At 40.4% G+C, this 12,557-nt stretch overlaps 1 protein-coding gene across 1 annotated transcript in view; it reads left to right on the top strand.

Annotated features, from left to right (window-relative positions):
* The window catches only part of LOC148000808 (uncharacterized), a 77,747-nt gene extending 67,685 nt beyond the window's left edge, over positions 1–10,062 (top strand). Inside the window, exons 7-9 of the mRNA XM_087586775.1 lie at positions 6,538–6,623; positions 7,281–7,505; positions 9,053–10,062. The gene's annotated coding sequence lies outside the window, so the exon portion shown is untranslated. The remainder of the gene's footprint in view (positions 1–6,537; positions 6,624–7,280; positions 7,506–9,052) is intronic.
* Positions 10,063–12,557: the final 2,495 nt, after the last annotated feature.

Below are 12,557 nucleotides of genomic sequence, written 5' to 3'. Positions count from 1 at the left end.
CTTGCATTTGGGCATAGATGTTCAGAATTGAGACTTTATCTTGGTAGATTTTTCCTTTGATGAGTATGAAGTGTCCTTCTTTATCTCTTTTGATAACATTTGGGTGAAAGTAGATTTTATTTGATGTTAGAATAGCTACTCCAGCTTGATTCTTGAGAGCATTTTCTTGGGAAAAAATTTCCCAGCCTCTACTCTTAGGTAGTATCTGTCTTTGTTACTGAGGTGTATTTCTTATATGCAGCAAAACACTGGATCCTGTTTATGTATCTCTTCTCTCAGTCTATGTCTTTCTATTGGGGAATCGAATCCATTGATGTTGAGAGATATTAGGGACCAATGATTGTTTTTCCTGTTATTTTTGTTGTTGGAGGTGCAATTATGTTTGTGTGGCCATCTTCTTTTGTGTTAGTTGATATTAGATTACTTTTTGCCTTTTTTCGCATGTAATTTCCCTCCTTGTGTTGGGGTTTTCCACCTATTATCCTTTGTACGGCCGGGTTTGTGGAAAAATATTGTGTAAACTTGGTTTTGTCATGGAATATCCTATTTTCTCCATCTATGGTAATTGAGAGTGTTGCTGGGTATAGTAGCCTGGGCTGGCATTTGTGTTCTCTTTGGGTCTGTATGAGATCTGTCCAGGATCTTCTGGCTTTCATAGTCTCTGTTGAGAATTCTGATGTAATTCTGATAGGTCTGCCTTTATATGTTACTTGACCATTTTTCCTTACTGTTCTTAATATTCTTTCTTTGTTTTGTGTATTTGGTGTTTTGACTACTATGTGACTGGCAGAATTCTTTTTCTGGTCCAAACTATTTGGAGTTCTGTAGGTTTCCTATAGGTTCATGGGCATCTCTTTCTTTAGGTTAAGGAAATTTTCTTCTATAATTTTGTTGGAGATAATTTACTGGCCCTTTAAGATGGGAATCTTTGCTCTCTTCTATACCTATTATTCTTAGGTTTGGTCTTCTCATTGTGTCCTGGATTTCCTGGATGTTTTGGCTTTTCATTTTCATTGATTATTGTGTCAATGTTCTCTATGGTATCTTCTGCCCCTGAGATTCTCTCTTCAATCTCATGTATTCTATTGGTGAAGTATGTGTCTATGGCTCCTGATCTCTTTCCAAGGTTTTCTCTCTCCAGGGTTATCTCCCTTTGTGATTTCTCTATTGTTTCTATTTCTATTTGTAGATGCTAGAAGATTTTGTTCAATTGCTTTACCTGTTTGGTTGTTTTATTTCTTTCTGTAATTCTTTAAGGGATTTTTGTGTTTCCTCTTTAAAGGTTTCTACTTGTTCACCTGTGTTCTCTTCTATTTCTTTAAGGGGGTTATTTATTTCCTTCTTAAAGTCCTCTCTTATCATCATGAGATGTGATTTTAAATCCAAATGTTGCTTTTATGATGTGTTAGCGTATCTAGAATTTGCTTTGTTGGGAGAACTGTGTTCTGATGATGTCAAGTAGTCTTGATATCTGTTGCTTAAGTTCTTGTACTTGCCTCTCAACATTTGGTTATCTCTGATGTTAGTTGGTCTTGCTGTCTCTGACTGGAGTTTGTCCTTCTTGTGGTCCTGTGAACCTGTGAGGTTGTGAGCCTGTGATCTTAGGAGTGAGAGTTCTTCTGTAGACTAGCTTTTTGCTGGCAGGTTTTGGGTCCTGTGGGGACCTGTGAAATGGTCCCAGCTCTGGGCACAGGTGGAGAACAGAAGGGTCCTGTCCCAGGCTTCCCTGAGGCTCCTGAGCCCTGTGCACCTCAGGCAGATCTCTGTTTGGACAGTCAATGGAGAAAAAGTGGAGTCCCACTTGTGGGCTTAGGAGGGAGAGTGCTCCTGGCAGACCAGCTTTCTTCAGGCAGCAGGAAATTTTTTAAAGAATGAATTCGTCTATATTTATGTGCAAATATATATTATGTATACAAATATATTCATAATATAGCCAAGACAACTCTCTATATTAGTGGTTCTACATCCATGCATTAAATCAAGTACAAAAAAAAACATATTAGGAATCACTGTTCTGAACACATGTGCTTGTTTTCTTGTCTTTATTCTTTACATAATTCAGTATAACAAGTATTTACATAGTGTCAGATTTTACATTACATAACACCTGGGCAGGGTGGGGAGGAGTATAGGGTATAGGGTATACATAGGTTAATTGCTAAAACGATGGCATTTTATAAAAGAGACTGGAGCAGCCCCTTGTCTGTGGTCCGTGTGATGTCTTGGTGCCAGCATCCTGTGGGTACCGAAGGGTGATTACGCTGCTTGCAGTAAGAATTGTTCTAAACAGCTACAGCAGCCTTCAGCTTGATTGATAATTTTGTGCCTCTTGCAAGCAAGCCTGTCCATGTGCATCTTAAATCAACCACCTCAACTTGATGTGTTTTATCTGTGGAGAGGAAACTTCCATCAGGAACATTTGTTTCTGTCAGAAATTGTTCTTAAAAATATGTAAATCCCATTACTAGTTATATCCCTCTCCCATAATTTTCCACGTTCACCTCTGAGTTATGCTTGGAGGATAGGCAAGATGGATGATGTAAGCTCTTTAGTGCTTTACAGAGGATGTAATGCAGACTTTCTGTGAGCCCCTGCTCGAAAGCTCCTCTTTGTGACTAACGCAAGTGTAGAAATGCAAGGATGCTCACTGGAGGAGACTGATCTGCAGCATCGATTTTGTTGTTTCCCAGAATAAAAGGCTTGTGATGCCTTGGTCCCCAGAGGTTGAGGTGAGGTGGGGGGTTTTCATGCAGTATCCCTGGTTTTTCCAGGTTTGAAGTACTTTTACCTGGGATTTCAGGTGAAAACTGCTCTCTTTAGGTTTTACAGACTTGCCTTGCTTCTTCAGCCAGAAGGTAAATTGAGTTCTGTCTTTTAGCTATGGACTATTGAGTAGACCACAGTATCCTTACATCATTGTCTTACATGTTAGTGGCCTTCATGTAGGAATTTTAGTATATTTTACAAATCAAACATAAATCTGATGAGCCTTAGTAGTGCCCAAAAGCCAAAGTGAACAAAATGTTTGAAGTGTAGATTAAAAAACCATTGTAGCTCTCATCTTGTACAGTCTAAAAGGGCAAGTATTACCTTTAAATAGCCCAGTTCTCCCCTTCCCTGGGAGGGAGGCAAATCAAATGCCATTATTTTCACCAGGTTAACACACAACGATAAAGTAACAGGGTAGGTTCTGTTTGGAAAATAGCCACCTTGTCCAGATTGACCCAATTCATCACTAATTTCTACTTAGTCCCGACTTCAAAAGAATTTCTCAAACGGTTATGTGTTTGATATGTGGGAATGAGATTTATACCATTAGCCTAAGCTACACAAAGCCAGATCCAGTGTGGCCAACATAAAATAGGAATGATTGAAGAATAAACAATACTCTGTAATAGTCAGACCAATTTTTGTATACCAAGAGGGGCCATATTCAAAAACACAACTATAACCACTTGACTGTTTTCATCAGGAGGATGAACTGTGCCACAAGTCTGTAAATGACCTAGAGGACATATTTATAAGAAATCTTAACGAAAAAATGTTAGGTAATTATTTGAATATTAGGGCAAACATTGCCCTGATTCCCAATTAATGGCCAAATTAGAGACTAAAGTGAGAATTACTTTGGGCTAAATCTGGAGTTGTGTAGTCTCTCCTTCATGTTGTCTAGGAGAAAAGGAAAAATGACAATGTCAATCATCCTTTTACCATTATGGATAATTGGTTTTCCTGTAAGTAGGTCAATGCCCTTCTGTTTCATGTTCATACATACAGGCATACATGTATATGTGAGTGCAAACACACAAAGGGACATAGACACACAGGTGTGCTTACTACAAACATTCTTGCTTTTGTGGTAGATAAGGGAGTGGCACGTAAATTCCTTCCATGGGGAGACATAAACAACATTTACTCCTTCCTCATAAGGTTTCATGGAAAAAGCAAAGTACAATTCCCACAAAGTTTTCATCTAGTTTATTATACTTATGTTTGGGCGTGTTTGAGGGGAATGTGGGTGAACCCAAAGAAGCAGTGCCCAGAAGGTTTGACACAGCATGGATGATGGCTTTCCCAAAGATGTGTAGATGGATGGAACCTCTTTCTATTAACCCCTCCCAGCCTACATATAGTAGTACCAGGCTGTGAGTAATTAGGGCATACAGATGGCTGGTAGGAGTGGCTGCAATCTGAGGTGTAGATTCGGCCCTACTCCCTTCTTTTATGAAGGAAAGTCAACAGTCAATAGGTCCTTATTATGATGACCTCCTGTGAGCAGGCAAAACTGATGGAGAGGGAGGCTGTTTGGCTCCAAGGATGCTTTCTACACTTGGAACTTAAGGACAGTGCTTGTGGAGACAGAGGCAAGCAGAGGGAGTCGGTGAGAATGTTATGAGTCCATCAATCCCAATTATGCAAATATTTCAGCATTGAAAGGGGGTGAGAAGAAGGTTTTTAGGGCAAGAGGCACCCCAGATGCTCTTTTCTCATTGTTTATTTAGATTTGTATTTTGTTTTGTGCTATTGTTTTAAGAAAATGAAATCAGAAAAGAGACATGTTTGAAACTTAAATAGAAACTTAGGAATAGCTTTTTAGTCATTTTAAAGATAAATTGGATGTTTGTTCATTATTTAGATTCAGTTGTGGGGGAGGGTGGGTGTAGAGGCCAAAATAGGAGATCAGGTTCCCTGGACCTGAAGTTACAGGTGGTTGTAGCTGATGTAGGAACTGGGAACCAAACTGAGTCATCTCTCCAGTCCTTTGTTCACTGTTGTAGAATGGGGATTCTCCTGAGATTTTATCTGTACAGCAGAAGTCCCACATCCTATAAATTCCCTGTTAGTAACCCTCTATTTATATGTGTATATTTAACACATTTAGTTTTTTATTCGACACACTAATAATGGATATCCTTATGGTATTTCCTTGCACTTCTCACTGTACTTTGTTCCTATTCATCCTTCTATTACTCTCTCTCATCCCCACTCTATTTAACATTATAAATCCGTCCTGTTTTACTAAGATCTATTTTAAGCACACCTTGTGCTCAACCATGTCTTTTTCCACCTTGTCACTGACCCATTTGCTGAGGGTTTACATTCAGGGTTGGTGATGTGTTTGCTGGAGAGTTTTACGTCAACTCGATACAAGCTGAAGTGATTTGAGAGGAGGAAATGCCTCTGTAAGTCCAGGCTGTGGGCAAGCCTGAATGTAGAGCATTTTAATTAGTGATTGACAGAAGGGGTCTAGCCCATTGCAGGCATGTTTATCTCTAGTAAGCAGCACTGCTTCCTGGCCTTTGCATCAGCTTCTCTCTCCAGACTCCTGCCTTGTTTGAGTTCCTGTCCTGACTTCCTTTGATGATGAACAGTGATGTGTAGAAATTTGTAAGCGTTTTGTAGAAATTACTTAATCTCAGTTGGAGGCTCCCACCTTTAATCATTCTGTTCCCAGATAAGAACAATATGACTTGCCATGTTCTGTCTGGGATGCTCTTAACTCCAATTGGCCAGCCTTCTTGGCCATATTTCAAGATTCTTACCTCATGGTGTCTTCATTTCTCTCTACCTTCCTCCTCATGGTTCTTCTCAAACTCCAAGCCCAGGAACCCCAACCCCCACCTATGTTTTTTCTTACCAGCTATTGGCTGTCATCATCTACATTTAACTAACAGTTTTAAATTAAGGAGTAAGGTCACATTGTATGTGTGCATTTTCTTATTCTTGGAGGCAACCGGGCCTTGGGGGCCAGTATTTCGCATCACAATACATGGCAAAAGCCAAAACCTCAACAGAAGCCAAACACATCCTTTTCTGCACAACTTGATTTTGGTCATGGTATTTTGTCACAGCAGTAGAAACCATAACTGAGAGAACTTGTGAGATTCTGATACAGATGTCCATATGACATGGAGGGATGGGGTGAGGCCTTATTGAAGAGGTTTCCAATGCAGCAAAGAAACAAATAGTAAGAAGTATATTATACAAATATATTCGTAATATAGCCAAGGCAACTCTCTATATTAATGGTTCTACATCCGTGCATTCAGTCAAGTCCAGAAAAAAAAAAACAAAACAAAAAACGTTCAACAGGTACTTTACCCAGATTTTACTACAGAGCTGAAGTAAAATGCTAACTGTTCAGATACCCTCTGTAATTCTTTTTCTGTCATCTGGAACTTTTGTTAACTTTACTGACTTCAGTTTTTCCAATTGGATAAATGAAGCAACAAGGCAAATCACTATATCCTGTCCAACAGAGCGGGACTAGCTGGGATCATGGATGTGTGAAAAGCACAGAGTATATCACTTTGTAAAATAGTTCCTTTTCCACCTGTATTTTCTTTTACCCTTCACTATAAAATTATGATCATTGACTCTAAAAAAATTGAAATTTAAGTTATTTTTAAAATCCCTTTTACATTGTTTGTTCTCTTTGTGTTGGGGAGGGGAAGGGAGAGGATGGCAAGGCAAGATTACCACAGCACATATGTAGTCAAAGGACAACTAGTGACAGTCTGCTCTCCTCTTCCACAGGTGGGTGTCTGGAGAAGGCTTTGTGACAGACATCTTATCTGACGATCCATCCCCAAGGCCCATAATTTAAGTTCCTGGGGAAAGAGGTAATGATGATCCCATCATCCTGTTCTAAGAGGAATCAGTGACCATGGGATGTGTGCTTGTTTTCTTGTCTTTACATAATTCAGTATAGCAAGAATTTACATAATATCAGGTTTTACATTACATAATTGACCTGGGCAGAGTGGGGGAGTTACAGTGTAAGGTATGCTTAGGTTAATTGTAAAAAATGATGGCACTTTATAAAAGGGACTGGAAGCAGTTGCAATTTGTTCTGTGAAGAGATGGGCTAAGTAATTTTTGTTTGCACCATTTTATTTAGTTGAGGAAGAAACATTTTCAGTGGATTATTGATAAATGAACAAAATGTAGAGGATATTAAAAACTATTTACTCTTTCAAACAGCAGTTACTGAGTGCTGGAAATATTCTTGGCTCTCTTCTGAGTTCTTGAAATATATTATGATTAAGCACATCAAAATCTACAAAGGACAGGAGAAATAAATCACTTTTTAAATAGTACTTTTATTTAATATTTATCAAATTATCTAGACAATACATCAGTATTTTATGGCGTTTGATTATATAAATTTTGAGAGGTGAAGGAAGTAAAAAAGAAGTGGAAAAGTCATTTTTAAAGCTACATTAGTAAGTAGCCATAACTTTTTTTGTACAATGATTTCTTTGTGCTTTCCCCCACAGAAACCCAGCTTCATTGTGGTCTCAAGCTTCTCACAGCTTTATATCCTCTTCAGTCATTCAGACTGTGGAAAATAGAGGGAAGAGTGGTAGGATGTCTGAGATTGGAGTTTAGAATGAAGTTTATCACATTCATCAACAATTGTCAGAACATAGCCACATGACCCTATGTGCTACAAAAGATGCTGGGAAGGAAATTCTAACTCTATCCCAAAAGAAAACAAAATGGTATTTTAAACTCTAATCCTGATTATCACTGAGTCCTAGATACTCCAGCTATTTTTGTTTTGATTGCAATATTGTCATTTCATGCTTTTTCACCTGCTCTTTGTTCTTCGAAATAGCAACTCTGAGGCTTCTTATCTATGAATAAATGGATAGACCAAAACCTTGCCTCTATTCCCCAACTAGCTCGTATCTCAGTAACCCAGTTTACTCTGTGTGCTTCATGCCTGGTTACTTCCTTCTCAGTATCATGCATCTCTCTCCTTTTCAGAGTTCAAGGCGAATCTCTCATGTCTGACTATTTCCCAGAATTTCCCCCCTCTGTCTGTCTGTCTGTCCCTCCCTCCCCCCTCTCTGTCTGCAGGAACTCCCACCTGCTACTTCCTGCCTTAGCTCATTGGCCAAAGGCTTTTTTATTGACAGGGGAATGCTTTTACACAGCACACAAGAGATAGCAATTCTCTTTGCACAATATAGCTTTTCTTCTATTAGAAAAATCATTTCTTATTTTTTTTTAGGAGAATCCATCGAGTTTCTGTCTATTTTAGTTGCCTGTTTTATCTGTGCATTTTCCACAGTGTTTGAGCTACCGTTCCACTGGGTTAGGCAAGCACTTGCCTTCATGCATTTCCAGCTTCTTTTCAACTCTGTTCCTCCATGCAGTGGAGCACACAGTGCTGTCTGACAATTGAGACTGGAAGGCAGATAAAAACCTACACCCAAGATCCTGGCCTCACTCACACTGTTGCTGTGCTGCGTGGATTGTGTTGTGCTAATGTGTTTCGCATGCACGCTTGTCGCTTTAGAACAACTTTATCCTCTTCTGTATCTGTTTTCATCCTGATTTTTCCATGCGGTAATCTTTGATCCTTTTTGGTGTTGAAGGCAGGCTTTAAAAACCATATCCCTTCATGTTTCATAAAGGGGATGGCAGTATCTCCCTAGTGGATTTGATTCCTTTAAAGCTGTGGGGATTTTCTAAAGCTTGCGAAAGACCATTTAACGGAGGGGAAACCACAACACCCAAACTCAATAGTAAAATTTCCATCAATATTTTTCAGCGGTGAATATAGAAGGTTTTCAAAAATACTATGGTAGGTGTGCCAGCTAGGTTTTCTATTTAATTTTTTTTAAAAAAATTGTCCTTCTCTCATATATTGTATTATAACCACAGTTTCCACTCCCTTCTCCCCGTCTAGTCCCCCTCCTCTAATCTCCTTCCCATCCACCCCTCTTCAACATGTCATATCAAGTTACTAGGCACCTCCCCACCTAGTAAGGCTGGAACAACACAGCAGGAGGAAAAGAGTCTCAAAAACAGGTAAAAGAGTCAGAGACAGCCCCCATCCCTACTGATAGGAGTCCCACCAGACCGAGCTGCACAACTGTAGCATATACACAGAGGGCCTGGGTCACACCATGCAGACTTCCTGGTTGGTGGTTCAGTACCTGTGAGTACCTATGAGCCCACATTAGTTGATCCTGTAGGTTTTCGTGTGTTCTCTTTGATCCTTCTGGCTCCTCCAATCCTTCTTCCCTGTCTTCTGCAGGATTCTGGACCAGGCCCTTGCTGGTGTTTGACGGTGGCTCTCTGCATCTATTTCCATCAGTTACTGCATGATAATTGCACTAGTCGCCAACCTGGATGCGCTGGCTAGTTTCAGTATCAACTTGACACATGCTAGAGTCATCAGACAGGAGGGAACCTCAAAGGAGAAAATGCCTCCAGAAGATCAGGCTGAGGCAAGCCTGTGGGGCATTTTCTTAACTAGTGATTGATGGGGAGGGTCCAGCCCATGGTGGGTGGCGCCATCCTTGGGCTGGTAGTCCTGGTTTCTATAAGAAAGCAGCCCAAATAAACCAGGGGAAGCGAGCCAGTAAGCCGCAGCCCTCTGTCGACTCTGTCAGCTCCTCCCTCCAGGTTCCTGCCCTGCTTGAGTTTCTGCCCTCACTGCTTTTGATGAACTGTTATATGGGACTGTGCATGAAATAAACCCTTTCCACCCCAAGTTTTTTTTTTTTGGTTCTAAAGTTTTGTCACAGTAATAGCACCCCTAATTAAAACAGTAGGTTAAAAACTTAATAGATTTTTTTTCAAAGTGTTGATAATTGGGTACTTGGTTTATAATGTTGTAGAAGTGTTTGTGGTAGATTAAATAGGAATGGCTCCTTATCTCATATATTTGAATGTTTTGTCATTAGGCCCTGGCATTATTAGGAGACGCGGTCTTGTTGGGGGACATGTGTAACTGGGGGAGGCCTTTGCGGTTTCAGATTCTCAAGGCAGACCCAGTGGCATGGCTCACTCTTTTCCTGGTGCCAGCTGATCTAGTTGAGGAACTCTCAGCTACTCTCCAGCACCATGACTGCCTGCATGCCGACTGCCTGCGTGCCCCATTCTTCCCACCATGATTACGATGAACTAAACCTCTGAACTTTAAGTCAGCCCTGATTGTTTTCTTTTATGAGTTGTCATGGTCATGGTGTCTCTTTATAGCAATAGAACTGTAACTAAGACAGTGTTCGATATGTTTGTATGATAAAAACATATGTTTATGCTTATTTCGATTCATATTATCAGCTATAGTTGCCAGAAAATACCATCTCGATGCTGGAAAGGAGTACTAGATTAAGGAACACCCTCCAGGAGTGGCTACTGCTCGCAAGCATGTTACCTATGTTATCAATACCAGAGACTTCCTCAATGAGCACAGTAAAGGTTAGAAATAAAATTTCATTCATGGGATTCATGGTCAAGAGGAGGAAATTGTCTCAAGGACTCTGACCTTGTATGAATAAGGTAAAGTTGAAATTTGAATAAGACATATTGATACCAGTACACAAACTGGGTATTATCAGCTTCTATTCTAACTGGGCTCTGTGTCGTCATTTTCTTTTATTGAACATTGAAACATGCTTCTAGGAACATGGTAGGAGATGGAGCGATCCAGCACTCTGTACCTTAGAACTGGTAGCAGTAGGTACCTATCATGTGTTTATAATGTTAACATTATCATTATGTGCTAGCATATGGAGTTTATTATTATATATGCGTTTACACCAACATTACATGTCTACTATATGGCAATAATGTTCTGCGAGAGGTTGTGTCTTGTATTCTTCCAAACAATCTTGAAAAATTCAGCAAAAAAAAAAAAATTAACCTTCATGATTACCTAGAATTCTATATTTCGTTCGTTTTCTTTGCTTCCTCAAAGTGACGCACGCTCATTAGGCACTCAGTGCTTGTTAAATGAGTCATTTAAATTTTACAAACAATACAATGGAAGCTCAAAGGACTTCGAGGCTTGTTTGGTAGCTTTCGTAGGTGGTTTAAAGAGTTTAAATATCTGGGTCTGATATATCTGTCTGATCCTCAGGTCACTGTGTAGTAACCAAAGGCAAACACTCAGACAGTGCCCATTGAGATACATTGAGATGATGGACTTGTGTGCTAGGGGTGCAGAACGGTGGTTAGTGTCTATTTTGAAATAAGATCTGTTGGCGAAAAGTAGGCTACGATGTCCTATTCTTGACTGTTCCTTTGCTATGTAGTTAGCACCCAAAGCAAATGAATATTTTGGTAACAAATAATACTTTATCTTATTGTTGTTGCTGTTTGATTATTATGACCAGTTATGGAAAAGTAAATTCTTAAGTGGACAGAATCACCTGAGAGACAGCTTCCTAACCATGTCTTCAAGAAGAACCAGGTGGCAACACCAGTCCCTGGGTTTAGACTCCTGGGCTGAACACAAATGAGAAAGCACGCTCATGGCTCTCTGTCTTCTGACTGTAGATGCGATGTGACCCCCTGTTCAGAGGGCCTGCTGCCTTGACTCCCCGGCTGATATTGACTGTACCATTGAACTGTGATCCAGAGCAAGCCCTTTCTTCCTTACATTGTATTCGTCAGGAATTTCATCATAGCCACGGGATAAACAAAGAAACAAAACAAAACGAACAAAAACTAGTGTCATCTCAAACAAATAAAAGTAGCCACTCACCAGAGTAGACTCTGCTGTTAGCAAATGCAGACCAGACTGGCACCGATGTTGTCTTGGGCTGAGCATAGATAGATGGAATCATCCAGCTTCTACTAGAGGACCGGGCACATCCCTGCAGCTTTCCACAGTGCTAACTTGGTGGCGTGGGGCCTCCAGAAAAATGTTAATATTTAACCATCTTTAAATCTATCTCGAAGTTTTATAAATAAAATCATCTCCACTAAGGGAAATGCCGAGCCAAAGTAGTGGTGCTTTCTCCTTTTCTCCTCTTGTAAAACATTGCACGGTAGGCGTTCTCCAATTGAACACATACAGCTGTCATCTGAGCAGAGATCTTGCCACACTGACAGTGAATGGGCATCTCACTACCCTAGCAAACAAGAACCCAAGATGATCAGGACAAAGCTGCTTAGCAACTCCCCACACAGAACCGTCTCTAGCCCTGTGAAAAGAATTTGATTAATGGATCCTGGGAGCTCACTGGTGATCACTGGCATCCAAGCCCAGTGCGCAGGCGCAGGCTGGCTGGTCAGGCTGAGCTTGGAGGAGGCCAGGCAAAGCACAGCAGTGGGTGTTCCTGACTTGAACTGCACATTCCCAGTGACTAACTGTGCTGGGATACCTCATTTATACTTAGAAAGCTGCCGTGTAATGTCTCGCTCTCTAGTTTTGAATCTGGAAACTAGAATTCTGCTTACTAGTTAGGGATCCTCATGTTCATTGAAGAGTTCTCTGGGAAAGATTAGCAGATAAGGTGGAATGGGTATGAAACCCATGTGAAAACAACTGAGTCTTCCAGATGGTTCGTCACCAGTGAGTGTGCTGGACTGTTGTCTCCTTGCCCCGTGGTAGGCTCACACACAGGACAGCAGGAGAAGCTGCCAGGAAACTTTGTGGTTTTGTTTGTTTGTTTGCTTTTGTTTATTATTATTATTATTTTTATTATTGAAACAGGGCCTTCTATGTATCCCCGGGTATCTTGGGACTCTCTATGTAGACAAGGCTAGCTCTCAACTGACAGAAACCTTCCTGCCTCTGACTTCTAAGT

This window comes from Rattus norvegicus, chromosome 15, assembly GCF_021556685.1.
Source record: "Rattus norvegicus strain SHRSP/BbbUtx chromosome 15, alternate assembly SHRSP_T2T, whole genome shotgun sequence".
Classification (NCBI taxonomy): Eukaryota; Metazoa; Chordata; class Mammalia; order Rodentia; family Muridae; genus Rattus; species Rattus norvegicus.
Note: the sequence above shows the minus strand (reverse complement) of the source record. Positions and strands in the feature narration are given on the sequence as shown.